Source organism: Notolepis coatsorum, assembly GCF_963971535.1.
Source record: "Notolepis coatsorum genome assembly, chromosome: 20".
Lineage (NCBI taxonomy): Eukaryota > Metazoa > Chordata > Actinopteri > Aulopiformes > Paralepididae > Notolepis > Notolepis coatsorum.
This window is the reverse complement of record NC_140184.1, coordinates 56,107,563-56,123,501: the sequence shown is the minus strand read 5'-3', so window position 1 is coordinate 56,123,501 and position 15,939 is coordinate 56,107,563. Positions and strand designations below refer to the sequence as shown.

At 40.3% G+C, this 15,939-nt stretch overlaps 1 protein-coding gene across 2 annotated transcripts in view; it reads right to left on the bottom strand.

The window, feature by feature from the left end:
• Nucleotides 1–15,939, bottom strand: part of cskl (c-src tyrosine kinase-like) — a 162,172-nt gene that overhangs the window by 128,401 nt on the left and 17,832 nt on the right. The window contains exon 1 of one of the 2 annotated variants that reach the window (XM_084337230.1): nt 13,097–13,135. The exons of the other annotated variant lie outside the window; for it this stretch is intronic. The gene's annotated coding sequence lies outside the window, so the exon portion shown is untranslated. Of the gene's footprint in view, nt 1–13,096; nt 13,136–15,939 lie in introns of those variants that run through there. 2 annotated transcript variants of the gene reach the window in all.

The following is a 15,939-nucleotide window of genomic DNA, read 5'->3' as shown; positions in this document are numbered from 1 at the left end:
CCTAGAACGTGAGATATAGACATAAATGCATATATTAGATTATCAAATGCCGTTTGATACCGATCAACGTTATATAAGAAATTTCAACTGTACATGGTCCTAAGCGTTATGACTGGGGGGGGGGGGGGTCGTTTATAATTCCGTGACCGACGTTAAATGATTTATGTCAGGGGTGTCAAACTCATTTTCACAGAGGGCCACATCAGCATTATGGTTGCCCTCAAAGGGCCAAAGACCGTATAAATCAGCGTTTCCGTTAGCCGGTAATTACCGGTATTTGACCGGCAAAATCTGTTGAAGTCCGACATATTTAATCTCTCCGGTCTTAATGTCCGGTGAAAATAATTCCCTGAGTCTAAGCACAATTTGATTATTTGAATTGTATTAAAATAGGCTAAAATTAAATAGCCTATGCGATGAACGAAACAATCATTACATTTGTTTCATCGTTGCTTCTAATAATGACAACGACGTTGTCAGCGAGAGCTTAGTGCTGGGTGTGCGAACTTTTGTGAAGCTGCAGAGCTGGAGCAGCAGCAGCACAATGCAGTACTCCAGCAGTACTCCAATTCAGCCATTTTCAATTCAATGTTGGGTGGGGGGCGCTGCTGTGCGGTCCCCAGAAAAGAGCCAATAACAGCTGAATCTGCTGCTCTGCATCGACATACACTCGCAAATAAGTCATTGGGAGGTGGAGAGAGAGAGTCGTCACGCAAACCCACGATAATGTTGCCGTCTCTCTCTGTCAAATTTCTCAGTTCTTCGCTTGATATAATTAATACAAATGTCCAATATAACGGAATTCGTTAGCTCATAAAAATGTGATTATAACAGACTGTTGTTTATTAATGTCGGGCGACAGACACCTATTTGATTTAAAGTCAGCAGCAGCACGAGACTCGGGACTTATTTTATTTGGAATATAATGACTTTATACGCAAAAGTAGCCTAGTTTTAAGTAAAAATATTATAAATCTACATGCCTTGATGATGTCATTCTTTTGTTTTGTTGTCATTCTTTTGCCTATCAATTGTTTTTAAGCTCAATAAACTCTGACCGGAATTTCTCTCATTTGACCGGTAGATTGAAATCTACCGGACACTGAGGCCGGCAACAATTTTTTCTAACGGAAACCCTGATATAAATGTTAATGTAATATAAATGTAGCTACTAATTTACATATTGTTAAACATGTTGTTTCTGTATGTATTACTTATTCAAGTTATACATATTGCATATGCATTTGCATAGATGTAAAAATATATGTTAGCTTATGTTATTTTAACAAATAATTTTAGTTTATCAGAACCCCATATTACTCCATCAATCAATGATCAAACCATTCAAGTAAATAACAAAGAAGAATATCATCAAATACAAGCTATGACATTAAGTTTGTTAAAAACCTTTTTGTCACAGTCAAGAGGGGCAGAACTAACCACTGTGAGCTGTAAAGAACACGTGGGACAGATGTAGCAGATGTTACAAAAACAAATGGCTGCACACAACCTTGCAGAGGCCATACATCCAACTAATGGAAGATAGTTTAATTAACTTTAATTAACAGATTGCAGAATGGGTACAGTACAGTACAGCTCAATACACACAATTGTTAAGGGGATGCAGACCAAAGAAAGACTTTCGACTTGTTTACATCAGGGTCCCCCATTTTCAATTCGTAATGAAATTGCTATTATGTGTCTGCATGAACACACAACTGTAACTGTACTCAAAAATAACAAAATAAGGGTTGTCTCAGTTCACAACTATATTGGTCAAGTTTTGGGTGGGACTTGTTTGCGTCCCTACAGCTTCTTATTCAATTGAACGAGATGCTCGGTTTGCATCCGACAGTTCAGACAATATTTCTTCAACCCTTTGTTACCTATTCCGCCTGAATCTTTTTTGTATTTTGGGCTGTAAAATTGTCAAAGAATGTCTGAGGAGTAAGTGCTTTTGGCTTTTTTCCTTTGTTACTTCATCAATACCTCAGATGTTCAACATACATGTATGTGTAAGAATGTGTAATAACTAAGGCTGTCAAAGTTAAAGCTTTATTAATGCATTAACCCACAATTCTTTTAACGCCGCTATTTTTAAACCCAAGATTAATGTTTAAAAAAAAAAAAAAAAAAAAATTTTACCAGAGCTCTTGGGGGCCACATCAAATGACTTGGCGGGCCACATTTGGCCCGCGGGCCATGAGTTTGACACCTATGATTTATGTAGTATGGGTGATATATAGATCAGAGCAGTTTGTATCGAAAATGATAAAGAAAAGCGCTGAAACTCACGGCAGCTTCCTCGTAGTGTTGAGCGATGAGAGTGGATCAAACAGATCCCAGTTATGTGATGTGGATCGATGTGATCCAGTTCCGGTTTGTATAATACTAATATACGCCCAAATCATGTGGATTATTGAGTTATGGCAAAGATTCATATCCACGGTGTGTGTCTTGAGTCCAGGGACGATAAACGAGTGGCCGGACGGAATAGGGAGACGCACCGGTATCACAAGAGATCCACTTCCGGTTGCAACTCGCCGATCAGCCACCAGGTGGCAGTATTGAAGCGTTGCAGAGTTGTGATGGCTCCCGCAGCATATGACAAGGCTCCGTGAGTGAAATATGAATACCATGACGAAAATATGAAATATGAACTTGAAACACGTCGTACGCCGTTATTGGCAGAATTCGCATGAACTTGAAACCCGTCGTACGACGTGAATGGCGGGGAAAGTGTTAATACTAACAAAAATATAGATAATTATCTATATCAAACGATATGAAAAATGTTATCGTGATATATCATGATAAAAATGTTGGCCATATCACCCAGCCCTAATTCGAACCAGACTTCAGTAATCAGGATAATTGCGCGTGCCCGTCCTACTTCAAAAGAGGGTCGATCAACAAAACCATGATTTTCTAATGGTTTCTAGCGGTCTAACAAGTAAAATGTGTAAGTGTTGGGAAAATGTATAGGCAAATTGTGCCTCATTACCCCCAATCAATCAGATTATATTTCTTTAAATGTGCCTGCTGGCAGTAGGCTTAATGGAATGAATCATCGAATGAAATCTTGCTAGCAAAAATATTTATTCAACTCTTTCAGAATAAGTAGATAAAAACAAGCCCAAAGAGTATCTAATTGATACGAATGAATAGATACTTATGAGGATATATGTACTGTACGCGCTTAGGTATCATGTACCAGTGTTTCCCACAGGATTTTGTGAGACTGTGGTGGTGGGTGAACCTCAGCCCCTCTAATCAATCTGGTGCACTTTGAGAGCAAAATGAAGAGGCTAGATCTATGATGAACTTTGTGCTCAAAACACAAAATCGACTAAAGCATACATTTGAGCCATCAAAGAAATGAAGCAAAAGTGGTTCTCTGTTGAACTGGCTTATTTTTTGGAAAATAAAAAAATATACTGGATTATTACGACTACTACCACTGTCAATACTACTGATACATCCCTATTGGCAAACTTTATATTTATAAAAAAAATTAAATAATTTTTTTTATTAATTAATTATACTTTTTTTGGTTAATTATAAAACTGTGGCGGCCACAGTCTAGGTAATTAATGGGAAACACTGATGTACTATATAAATATGTAGTGGTGGGACTCGATTACAAGTTTTAATCAAATTAATTCAAGACTTTATAGTTAATTAATCAAAATTAATCACATTTGAATCGCATATCAATATTTGATATTTTGATTTTGCATAGGTAAGTAGATCCAAATGGCAGATAGCTGTGCGTATTCCCCCTCAATTGATATCCAGAACTCAGCCAGCGGCTTGGACTGAAACACTGTTTTTTAGGTTTGGTCGCTTGATTTCCTCAGGGAAATACTTTTTAAACCGTTCAAGAAGGGCTTGGAGGCGAGTTATAGACATCTCTTCACTGTGTTCACACTCAGTTCATGTTCCTCCATAAATTCATCAAGCTCTGGAAACATAAATATGGCCCATTTCTACTCCAGCGCTCGAGTTTCCACGTGAACGCTTGTATTTTATCATTGAACGACAGGATGGTTGTGTTTTCACATTGTAGTGACAGATTAAGTCCATTTATTTGAGCAAATATGCAAGACAAATATGCTAGCCTTGTTATCCAGTCGGCATCGGAGCTGGGCAGCGAGCTGGGACGCATTCTCCGTCAGAAACAATCGTGCCTCATGCCACAGCTCAAACAGATGTCGTGCACGCTGTAGCTATGATGTGCATTATGTAGGACAAAGTAAATCCATAGGCTGAATATGATTTATTATCAGCATTTTAGGTCTATTTTACATTTCAAAAGCATGTAACCTGTGCAAACTGTAATCTGGTCTTCCTGTTTTTGAGGCTCACCAATGGTTTACATCTTGCAATGAACCATCTGTATTCACTCTGGAGAAGTCTTTTCTTGATTGTTGACTTTGATACAGATATGCCTACCTCCTGGAGAGTGTTCTTGATCTGGCTAACTGTTGTGAAGGGGATTTTGTTCACTAGGGAAATAATTCTTCCATCATCCACCACAGTTGTTTTCTGTGGTCTTCCAGTACTTTTAGTGTTGCTGAGCTCACCAGTGTGTTATTTTTAAGAATATACCAGTTGATTTGGCCATACCTAATGTTTTTGCTAATGATACCTTGCTTCACTGATAGTGAAAGCTCTTTGGACCTCATATTTAGAGTTTCCAAATGCAAATACCTAGGGCTGACCTTCAATATTTGTTTTTGGAATTCGAAGCTTCGGGCCCGAGATTCAATTTTAATTCGAAGCTTCGAAATAAAAAATCATTTTCTTTTATTATTATAATATTTTTTTTTTATGTTGTGGGACTTGTACAGCACTTTGTTCAACTTTGTCAGTGCTGTAAAGTTTAAACCTTTTTAAATCTTAGACAAACTAAACACTTTGCTTCCATGAAATATTGTAAGCCGTCATTTGAGGCTTTATAAAAGCAGCACAATGAACACAAATCTGTCAGTGCCGAGTCCGACCTCATCTTAAATAACAAACAGCATTGCTTGTTGTAATTAACAAAGAGAGGCAGAGTTGATTTTGCAAAAAAAACAAAAAAAACAACAAAAAAAGAATATTCATATATATATTTTCTTTTACATAATCGAATATTATTTTCATATTCGAAGCCCATGCCCATCGAACGAAGCTTCGAAGTATTTAAGACAGCCCTACGAAATACCACACTTGAAATTAACTCTACACCTTTGCCCAATTACCTTAAAAAGGGGGAAGGCACATAAATAAATTCTACTACACCATTCACCTGATTTGGATGTAAATACGCTCAAATCAAAGCTGAAAGTCTGCACTTAAAGCACATCTTCATTGTTTAATTTACAATCCATTGTGGTGGTGTACAGAGCCAGAATGATGCAATTGTGTGAAAAATGGACCTGAGGTCACCTGACTGTATGCCTCATCTGTCATTATTGATTGAGTATACATGTCTCACCTGTCAGTGTGTTGTTATTATTGATATATATATCACCTGTCCGACTGACTTTTTTACTGTTATTTTTCTATTCATATTTTATCCATTAAATCTACCCTGATGTTTTATTATCTATATTTTATTGTAATTTCTATTACCTTGCTTGTACCCATACCTCCCCCTCCCCCGTGCCCACTATGACACCTGCATTTCCTCAAGGGGTTTAATAAAAGGAACATCTCTACTAATACTAAGTGTCACAAAATTATCAAATGATCCTACATTATGGAATTTGGGATTGTGCAAAATTATCATACAAATATGATAATTATCGCACATGTGGCAATGCTGTGCAGCAGAGTGGCTGGCGCTCGTCGGCTGTGACACGCCACATGAATAATGGAGGCCCCACCCCTGCGGCCATCACACCCCTACGCCAGGGCACAGTGAATAATTAATTCACAACCACAGACTTCCATTAGCACCCTGTGTAAACCCGCACGTACAAATGTGCACGGCTGCACGCAGATGCATGCATTGCACACACGTGCCTGTGCCAACAAAAGACATGCAAGAAGTGAAATCCTCCTTCTCCTGAATCCAAATCTGTTAACACTTTCAGTGCCAGCCATTAGACGCGGGCCCGCGGCCCTCTGTAGCAAGGCCAACGCTAGATAGATAGGAATCCGTCACCTTGTTTGTAGAGCTATAACTATATTCTATATTATAGCTATGGATACAATACTATGGTAATTTGCCAGTGACTTTCTTCCGGTCAAGATGCAAAAGAGAGATAATTTTTCCATGCATACATTCGCGCGTTATACCGTGGTGAATATAAGTATGTTTTTAGATCGGTCTGGGGTAATTCCTGAAATGCTGAGGAATAGCCTTATAGCCGTATTATACTATAACCGTTCTTGCCTGGACCCGCTATTATTCTTAAATCAAATCTATATCATAGGTATTATGTTTCATCATGAATGCATGAAAGGGGGGGGGGTCGTTTTTTGATGCTTTGATCGCCACCAACGGCATACGTTGTGGACTAACGTTACAGACACACGTTCGGATCGATATGAAGACATGCTTGGATCAACGCAAGATTGATATCATATAGCCCTTACCTTGACTAGGATGTACCCCAAAAAGAATATTCCAATTATCTGATCGCAAATCCAAGTATTGATCTCCATCGTGTCGCCAACATAATCCACCACACATCATGCGTTGGGAGCAGGGGAGGAAATTAGGCCATTTGACTCGCCAAATGAGTATTCTTTATGTTTGGCGAGTGATTCATGAAGAGCACTCGCCACACTGGCGAGTAGTAAACAAAACCTAAAAAATCATTCTGCAATCTGCTGATTGGCTCACTGGCACAAGCCAAACTCTGACTCCCCCCTTATGATTCCTCCCATTTGCGTCTCATAATAATCCATAACCAATGAACATCATCGTTGCGCTCTAAGCTCCTCCAATGAACACTCGTTTTCTAGAAGATGCCGCCCATCTAGGGGAAGTGGACAGACCACTACGTGCAGCCCTACCGACTCCTGTCACCGGCTTGACAACGTAGACAAAAACACATCAGTGGATGAAAATAATTGCATGTAGAGTCGTCGCTTTCGGATACAAGTGTGGTCTGACAACAGCACGCGACACGTCTCCATCGAGTCGGATGAGAATGACAAGTGGGCGTGAGGTAGGGCTGGGCAATATGGCCTAAATATGATATCACGATATTTTCTGACCTTTCGGCGATACACGATACGCATCACAATTTTTTTCTTTTTTTCCCCAAACAATTCATTATGAGGCTTACCAAGACAGTATTTGAGTTTGCAAGCGAACATTAAAGACAAAATAAAATACCCATGCATTTAGCATTTTTATATTATATATTAGATTTAGATTATTGGATTATTAGATTATATATTGCATATATTTAGCAATGAGATATTATATGATTTAGATATGAAATATGATGAATTTAAAATGGGGGACCCTGATGTAAACAAGACGAAAGTCTTTCTCTGGTCTGCATCCTCCAGTCCACTGTTGTTGTATTGAGCTGTACTGTATTGTACCCATTCTGCAATCTGTTAATAACGTTTTCATTCATTCAGACGGCAAACAGAATCATTTTGATTGACAGTCGAGTCTGCCAATTACGTCACACCGCTTGCACCCGCCCTGCTGTTCTTAGCACCAATCGGCAAGCACGTATAAATTTTTTACTTTTGCTATATCCGCCATTGATTTTGACAAGAGCTCAATGACAACAACAACGGTAGCGGTAGCTCCCCGCGGCCGACGTTTAGCTTTTAGCTCCGCAGGATGACTAAACGAGGCATAATGATTTTACTGCAACGAATGTTATAATAAAAGCCTTTCCATACATCTGTCTGATTGAAAACTTTATTAACAGACCGCAGAATGGGCACAACTGAGTCAGCACAGGCTGAGATATGAACAACTAATGCTTGCTATCTATCTAGGTCGACCTCGGACGTTGCTATGTAAATACGCTGATGTTATTGAACGTGTAACTATATAACGTTAATGCCACAAAACGAATGCCTTTGTTATCATAAGTAGTAACTTTGATGCAGTAGTGTGTGTGTGGGGCGGCGCTGTTCAAAAGTTTGAACGTGTGGACCAGATTGACGCGACACAATCCTCTTGGGCAAAACATCACGATATCCACGATATGTTTAAAAAGTGTATAGTTAATGAACTGTACCCGATATTTATATAATATCGTCATATCGCCCAGCCCTAGCGTGAGGCTCACTCAAGTCAACCAGCATTAGCCGGCTAGCTACCTAGCATGTAACAAGCTACTAGGGCTGACCTTCGAATTTTTTTTTGGCAATCGAAGCTTCGGGGCCGAGCTTCGATTTTAATTCGAAGCTTCGAATAAAAAAAAAAATTATATAATTTTTTTTTTTTTTTTATCTTATGTTGTGGGACTTGTACAGCACTTTGGTAAACTTTGTTGTTTTTAAATGTGCTCTATAAATAAAGTGGATTGGATTAATGAATTAAGTAGCCCCTTTCGTGACTGTGACGCAGCCAACACAGTGTGATTTAATTCAAGGTGGATCGCTGTTGTCGTTTGAACAACTTCAGATTTCATGGGAACTACCAATCCCCCAAATCAAGAATGTTTAAGATGAATGAAATAAGATTTTGATTATTTGAAATATGGCCTGTGTAGACTAAACTATGCACAGAATTATGTCAGTCTACAAGGTCCGGATTCTACATGGTCCGGCGATATTAGAATATTTTTTTGAGAAATTTATTTCCCAAAACCTTTATTTTGAAGCCCACTGCTCCGTCTTTTCCGGTGTTTTAGACTTTTATTTTGAAGCCCACCGACCGGACCGGAAGTATTGTTGTTATTATCCTAGCGGCACCCTATGCTATGAGCGGCCAACTTGTCTCGTCCGGTTGTGTTTTTGAGCTAATGATAAAACAAATATTGAGATTGTTGGTGAACAACTAACTTTAGGTTAGTTTTAACGTTAGCTACTAACGTTAGATGCAGCTACTACAGGCAATCAACGATGAGGAGGAAGCGTCAAAGCAGTATATAATAGAATAGCTGTGGTGCGTAGGCACTGCAGCACGACTCGAAACTACCTACTACGTTATAATAAATGAATTCATGTTTAACTTGTCCCCGTGTCCAGTCCTTTGACTAGCCCCACCCGTTCATTGTAAACAATGATGCATGTAATTGTATTAACGTTATTCTGTGTTGTAGCTATGCTATATGTTGTATTTAGTTTGTTAGCTATTTAGCTAATGTTGTTAGCATTGAATGAGAATCAACACTCGATCTTTCATCTTTATTTAGCAGTCCAGTTTCTCCGGGCAGTAGCGAGTAACTACTTGGGTCTAAAAATAGCTAACGTTACACTATAAATAACGCTACTTGGTTAAAAGGAGCAACACCATTGAGAAATGTAGTTAAGCTATATGTGGCGTTGCTACTGCCCCACGGAGCTCCCGTGCTGTGCTCTGTAGTAAGGCCAGCGGCCCCCCACACGGACAGTGACTGGTTCCGCCTCATTAAAACAAACGCGCAAATAGCAATTAATCGCGCCCGTCAAAATGATTGCATTAATTTTAATTATCGCGGCAATTAATCGATTTATTGCTTATCGCGGCAGGCCTAGCTGGAGCATTTGTTGATCCACCTTGAATTAAATCACACAGCCGAGTGAAACCTTGTTGGATGCGTCACAGTCACGAAAGGGGCTACTTAATTAATTAATCCAACCCACTTTATTTATAGAGCACATTTAAAAACAACAAAGTTTACGAAAGTGCTGTACAAGTCCCATAACATAAGATACATTTTTTTAAATTAAAAAATAAATATTAAAAAAAATATTTTTTTTTTCTTTTTCCGAAGCTTCGAATTAAAATCGAAGCTCGGCCCCGAAGCTTCGATTGCCAAAAAAAGCTTCGAAGGTCAGCCCTAGATACTATGATGATACTTGTTTTAATGTAGGGCTGGGCGATATGACGATATTATATAAATATCGGGTACAGTTCATTAACGATACACTTTTTCAACGTATCGTGGATATCGTGATGTTTTGCCCAAGAGGCTTGTGTCGCGTCAATCTGGTCCACACGTTACTCGTTCATATCTCAGCCCGTTTTGAGATATGCCCATTCCGCAGTCTGTTAATAAAGTTTTCAATCGGACAGGCTTTTATTATAACATTCGTTGAGGTAAAATCATTATGGCTCATTTAGTCATCCTGTGGAGCACTGGTCTCCTACTAGTCGGTCGCGGGGAGCTAATGTAAGTAGCTTTGTTGATGGCAGCACACAGGACATTCAGGAAGTCAAAAACTAATAGCGCTTGCCGATTGGTGCTAAGAACAGCAGGGCGGGTGCAAGCGGTGTGATGTAATTGGCAGACTCGACTGTCAATAAAAATTATTCTGTTGTCCGTCAGAATGAATGAATGAAAACTTTATTAACATATTGCAGAATGGGAACAATACAGTACAGGAGGATGAAGACCAGAAAAAGACTTTCGGCTTTTTTACATAAGGGTCCTCCATTTTCAATACATCAAAACATTTAGAGACATACAAATATACAGTAGTTTCATAAAAATGCTAAAATGCTATTGATTGATTGATTGATTGATTGATTGATTGATTGATTTAAAACTTTATTAACATATTGCAGAATGGGTATAGTACAGCTCAATACATACAATTGTTAAGGGGACGCAGACCAGAGAAAGACTTGTCTTGTTTACATCAGGGTCCCCCATTTTCAATTCATCATATTTCATATCTAAATCATATAATATCTCATTGCTAAATATATGCAATATATTATAATCTAATAATCCAATAATCTAAATCTAATATATAATATAAAAATGCTAAATGCATGGGTATTTAATTTTGTCTTTAATGTTAGCTTGCAAACTCAAATACTGTCTTGGTAAGCCTCATAATGAATCGTTTGGGGTAAAAAAGAAAAACATCGTGATGTGTATCGTGTATCGCCGAAAGGTCAGAAAATATCGTGATATCATATTTAGGCCATATCGCCCAGCCCTATTTTAATGTATTTTGAATCTGTACCACTCTTGTTTTTAACTCTGGAATGGGTGAGTTGAACCCCCCATCCCAATTAGCCAATACAGATAAGACACCAATTCTCGTAAGAATGTTTGGACAGACTTCCAGTTAGTGACAGACTGGGGTAGAATGGGTTCTGTGAAGCTCCCGGGAAAAACACTGAGAAATACGACAAAACTGAGGGAAATAAAGTGTGAAACATAGAGATGGGGCCCATAAGTCTGAGAATAAATTTAGATAAAGGATGCCTAGAAAGGTGAGGGGAAGGAAGGAAGCAGAAGAGAAGGAGAGGGAACACGAGTTGGGCCGAGAGCAGACATCTCCGGTTGCTGACGTATCAGAGTCAGAGAGCGAGGAGCCTGGGGAAGAGAGAGGACGAGAGAGTGGAGGAGAGAGGGTAAGATGTATGGAGGAAGAGAGGGTAAGGTGTACGGATGAGAGAGAGCAGAGGAGAGTGGATAAGATGTACGGAGGAGAGGGCAAGATATACAGAGGAGAGAGGTGAAGGATATCAGTGTTTCAGCCTCATCAACCAGTCATCTGGCAACCAGTGATTTCCTTCAGAGGGTAAGATGTACAGAGGAGAGAAGATAAGATGTATGGAGTAGAGAGCGCAGAGGAGAGTGGGTAAGATGTACGGAGGAGAGGGCAAGGAAGAGAGAGTAAAGGAAGCAGAAAAAAGGGTTGAAGGAGGTGAGGTGAGGGAACAAAATGGAGACAGGCGGACATTGGAGATGTTGAATGTGATGGAACAAAGACAGGTTAAACAGGAGGGGAGGTCTAGATGAGAGAATGTGAGGACTTTCAGAGTGGGAGAAGATGAGGAAACAGGTGGAGGCTCAATGATTGATTATGTGGAGAAACCTTTGAGAAAGAGGGCCTGGGGATCCCGACAGAGACACAACTAAACATACAGCACACCGTGTGATGGGAAGGAAGCCCCCTGTGGAGTATAGGGGAGTTACATCACTCGCCATAAGAAACAAAGGACAGTTGTGAAAATCTAAAAAGAGAGACATTTATTCCAGGCAGCCTCATTCTGTTGTTCACTTGGCACTCGTATTAAGCAACACACTGCCAGGGACAAGGTCACCCAAGATGTTAATTCTACAAATCGACCATAAAAATACTAAATTGGACTGATGCCCATTGTGCTTTATAAAGCCCAAATCTATACCAATTTTCTCACAATGAAAGCTGGGTGTGTGTACTGAGTCCAACAAGTCCAAAACGCTGGAGGTCACAGTGTGTGTGTGTGTGTGTGTGTGTGCGTGTGTGCGTGCGTGTTCGCGCGCGTGCATGTGTGCGAGAGTGTGTGTGTGCTGGAGCCCATCTCATCACTTCTACATATGCCGTAGTTTTATACGCTGCATCACATCAAATGACACAGTCACACACACCTTGTACAAAAATAGTCAGACACACACGCATACTACCCTTATTCTAAATCACTGACCTGGAGTCAGATTATCCAGGTCACAGACTCAAGACACGCTGCTCATCAGCCTGAATGAAGCTCCCGCTCAGACAATCATAAGAGGAATAATAAATAAATAAATAAATAAAGGTGTAAAGAAACAGCAAATACAGAATTGATTCAACTGTACTGTGAGTGACAATGAATTAAAACAGGAGGAATTGGCATAAGGTGACACAAGTGTGTGTGTCTGTAAGTATGGTAGTAGTGGGGCTGGTTATTGGCACTGATTACCAGATTAAATTTCAATTCACATGGTCCTGATTCAATTCAATATCTATTCAGTTAGGCTTGATGGCACTGGTTTCAGGGGGACAGCATCTGCCAGTGTTGTCAAAAGACGTAATTTGGTCAACTGAGTTTCCCTAGTAGTTGAGAAGAAACTCAATAGGCAAACTAGAGACATCTGCAGGGCGGGAGGCGCACTCAAAGTAACGCTTAGCGTAAAATATCCATAAATGCCGCGAAAAAGGCATACGATTGTATCATTCAAATGAAATGACTCAATGTGGAATGTTTCAATATTTTTACCTGGCCTTAGGTAGTAGAAGTAAGTAGTAGGAAGAGTTTTCTGAAAAGTTTTCTGTTTATACTGCACACATCAAGGGGCCTCTTTTTATCTGACCTGCATAAGAAAACATGAAAAAGGAAGAAAAGGAGAACATTAGTGGTAAGGTGAGCAGCAGTAACAGTGTGGCTGTGAGAGAGAGAGAACTCCATACTGGCACAGAGAGATGGCTCACAGAGAATTTCTGCAAATGCAGAGCAAATGTTTGTCGAGGCAGCAAATGCAACTCCGCAGATCGCAGGGCCAGGGGCTTCCTCTCCCTCTTCTGTAATGTACAAAAGCCTGGCTGGCACGGCTGCGTGTGGCGATAACCCTCATCCCTATCACAACACAGGGGGCAAGGGGCATTGGTGTTGTAGACCCATGGCATTTTAATGTCGATTATGATGATAGGACCCAGAGAGCTAACTATTTGCTCAGTTTGCAGATGGCTCCCAGGTAAAAATGTTCAATGGCCCGTTTCTGTCAAAGATATCTCCACTTGAATGTAATGTATGCCGTTTGGGTGGAGGCCTTAATGAAAAGCTCTTACAGTGCTGCACTTGAATAAACTATATGAATGGGCCTGTACACACAAACTATATAGTAGAGCAGGTATTAGCAGCTAAACATAAACCCTTATTCACTGGCGTTATGTGGTCACATTCATCTCCTATGAAGCAACATGGTTGATAACAGCCATGCTTTCAATACAGGATGTATTGGGCATGTCCTTGCTGATGAGTGTAACTTTAGACCACTTCATAATGTGTATTGTGGCGAGTAGGTCAGCTGTAGCAGGCTCAGCCGAAACAGGCAGCCGTGGAGCAGGGTGTGGTGGCCAGCTGGATATAGGCTAAAGCGAACCTCTCCAGTTCCCACAGCCCCAGCTCTCCTATACACCAGGGACCTGGGCTCATTACAAGACTAGCGGGTCTCTTTTGTCATGTGGTTGTGGGGACCCACCCTGGACTGGCCTCGTAGTCTCAAGGCATCGACCACATTCAATACTGGCCCATTAGGTTTAGTATTTCACATGAAGACAGTACACTACTGTGTATTTGGCAGTGTGGAAACGGGCTCTTACTGGGATAACATCACAGCTCCCAGTTAAGGTCTTTTTTAAGGTCACTTTTCCGATGACCATGCAGTCCAACATGATGGACTATCCTAATCCAGCATGTGATTATCCATATGAAAGACAATATTGTAATAAAAAGGTCCTTCTGAGTATTACAATATATTGTTTTCTCCATTAGCTCACATTACCCAATGTTCATTGTAACAGGGTCCATAATGTCCAACCTAAACACAGGATACATTTTCAGAAACTGGATACTACAACCCAGCCCCCATAAACCCATAGACGTGTAGGCCGGCTCTACCCCAATGTGACACATTTGCGTTTAGTGCTGAAAAACAAATCAACAAAATATCTGTGGAAGGGGTCAGTGCACTCAAAATGTCATGCTACATTCTTGCATTCCTCAGAGGCTCAAAAAGGAGTTGTGGGGAAACTGGAGACGGCCTGGTCATATTCTTCGCCAAAGCTGACCCTTGGGCCTTGCCTGGGGGGCCTGGCCTGGACAGCAGCAGAAGCAGCAGAACTCTGGATACGCTGGGTCTGTGTGCAGTGCATGTGTGACTGGGAGAGGAAGGAGGGAGAGGGAGAGAAAGGGAGAACCTCACCTTCTCTGGTCAGCGGGCAGAGCTCTGTATAGTCTGTCCACGACTAGATAAAACAAACACTCCCAAATGTTCCAAGTGCAGTAATCCCATTTCCTGAATCAAGTCCCTGCTATTTTTTAAAACACAAGGAAGTCAGCCTCACTCCGAAGACACACCAGTGAGTGGATGAGTGTGACATGACTGGTGACTGGTGGCAAAGAGGCAGTGAGCCTGGTACTAGGGATGCACCGATATGAAAATTTGCCACCGATACCGATTGTTCAACTAACACAATCGGCCGATACCGATATTTGTGGCAAAAAAAATGTAATTTTTTTTTTGTAATTTTTTTATTTTAATTTTTTTGTGAAACTACTGTATATTTGTGTTACAAATTGTGCTCACCGATATGAACAATAACATAGGCCTCTTTACTTACTTAACTCTTTCAGTGCCACTCACGAGATTTCTCTGGTTTTTTTATAGGTGGTTGCGTGCTACTCACAAGATTTCTCGGAATTATTATTATTATTTTTTTTTTGCGATCTGAAAAATTATTGCATCACCCGAGCCTACCCGAGTATAGCCGAGCTGCGCCGGTGATCACTGTGGAAAAAAGCGCCCCCTGTCGTCTCCCAGATGACATAAGTGATTTTGGAATGGACTCAATGAAAATGAATGGGGAAAAAAATCCGGTACTCCACATTTTCCAGTTCACTGATCCAGCCGGGGTTACCACAGTTCATTCTGGAACCTCAGATCCCTGCTGATCATGGAGATCTACAGTATCGCGTTGGATCCATACACTTATCGATTTTTTCGAATGGTGATCAGGAATTGGAATATACCAGTTGGATACCATCTGATGTCAGGTAAGGACTCTATGTTATCAGTGGTAGGATAATCGGAGTAAGTTTGATGAAGTTATAAGCTGTTTTGTGAAATGTCTTCTTTCGGTTTCACTGTAAAATTCTGTGAGGAAATCAACGGAGCGATTATCAGTGCGCGGCCGTAATGTGCTTGCGTGCACGTATAATATTGATCATCTAGCGTTTATTTGAAAACGATTCATAAAAAGGCCGACGAATATCAATAATGCGATCCTTTGATAATGCGATGGGCAGATTAGACACATAGCCATAATTTAAAACATAGATTA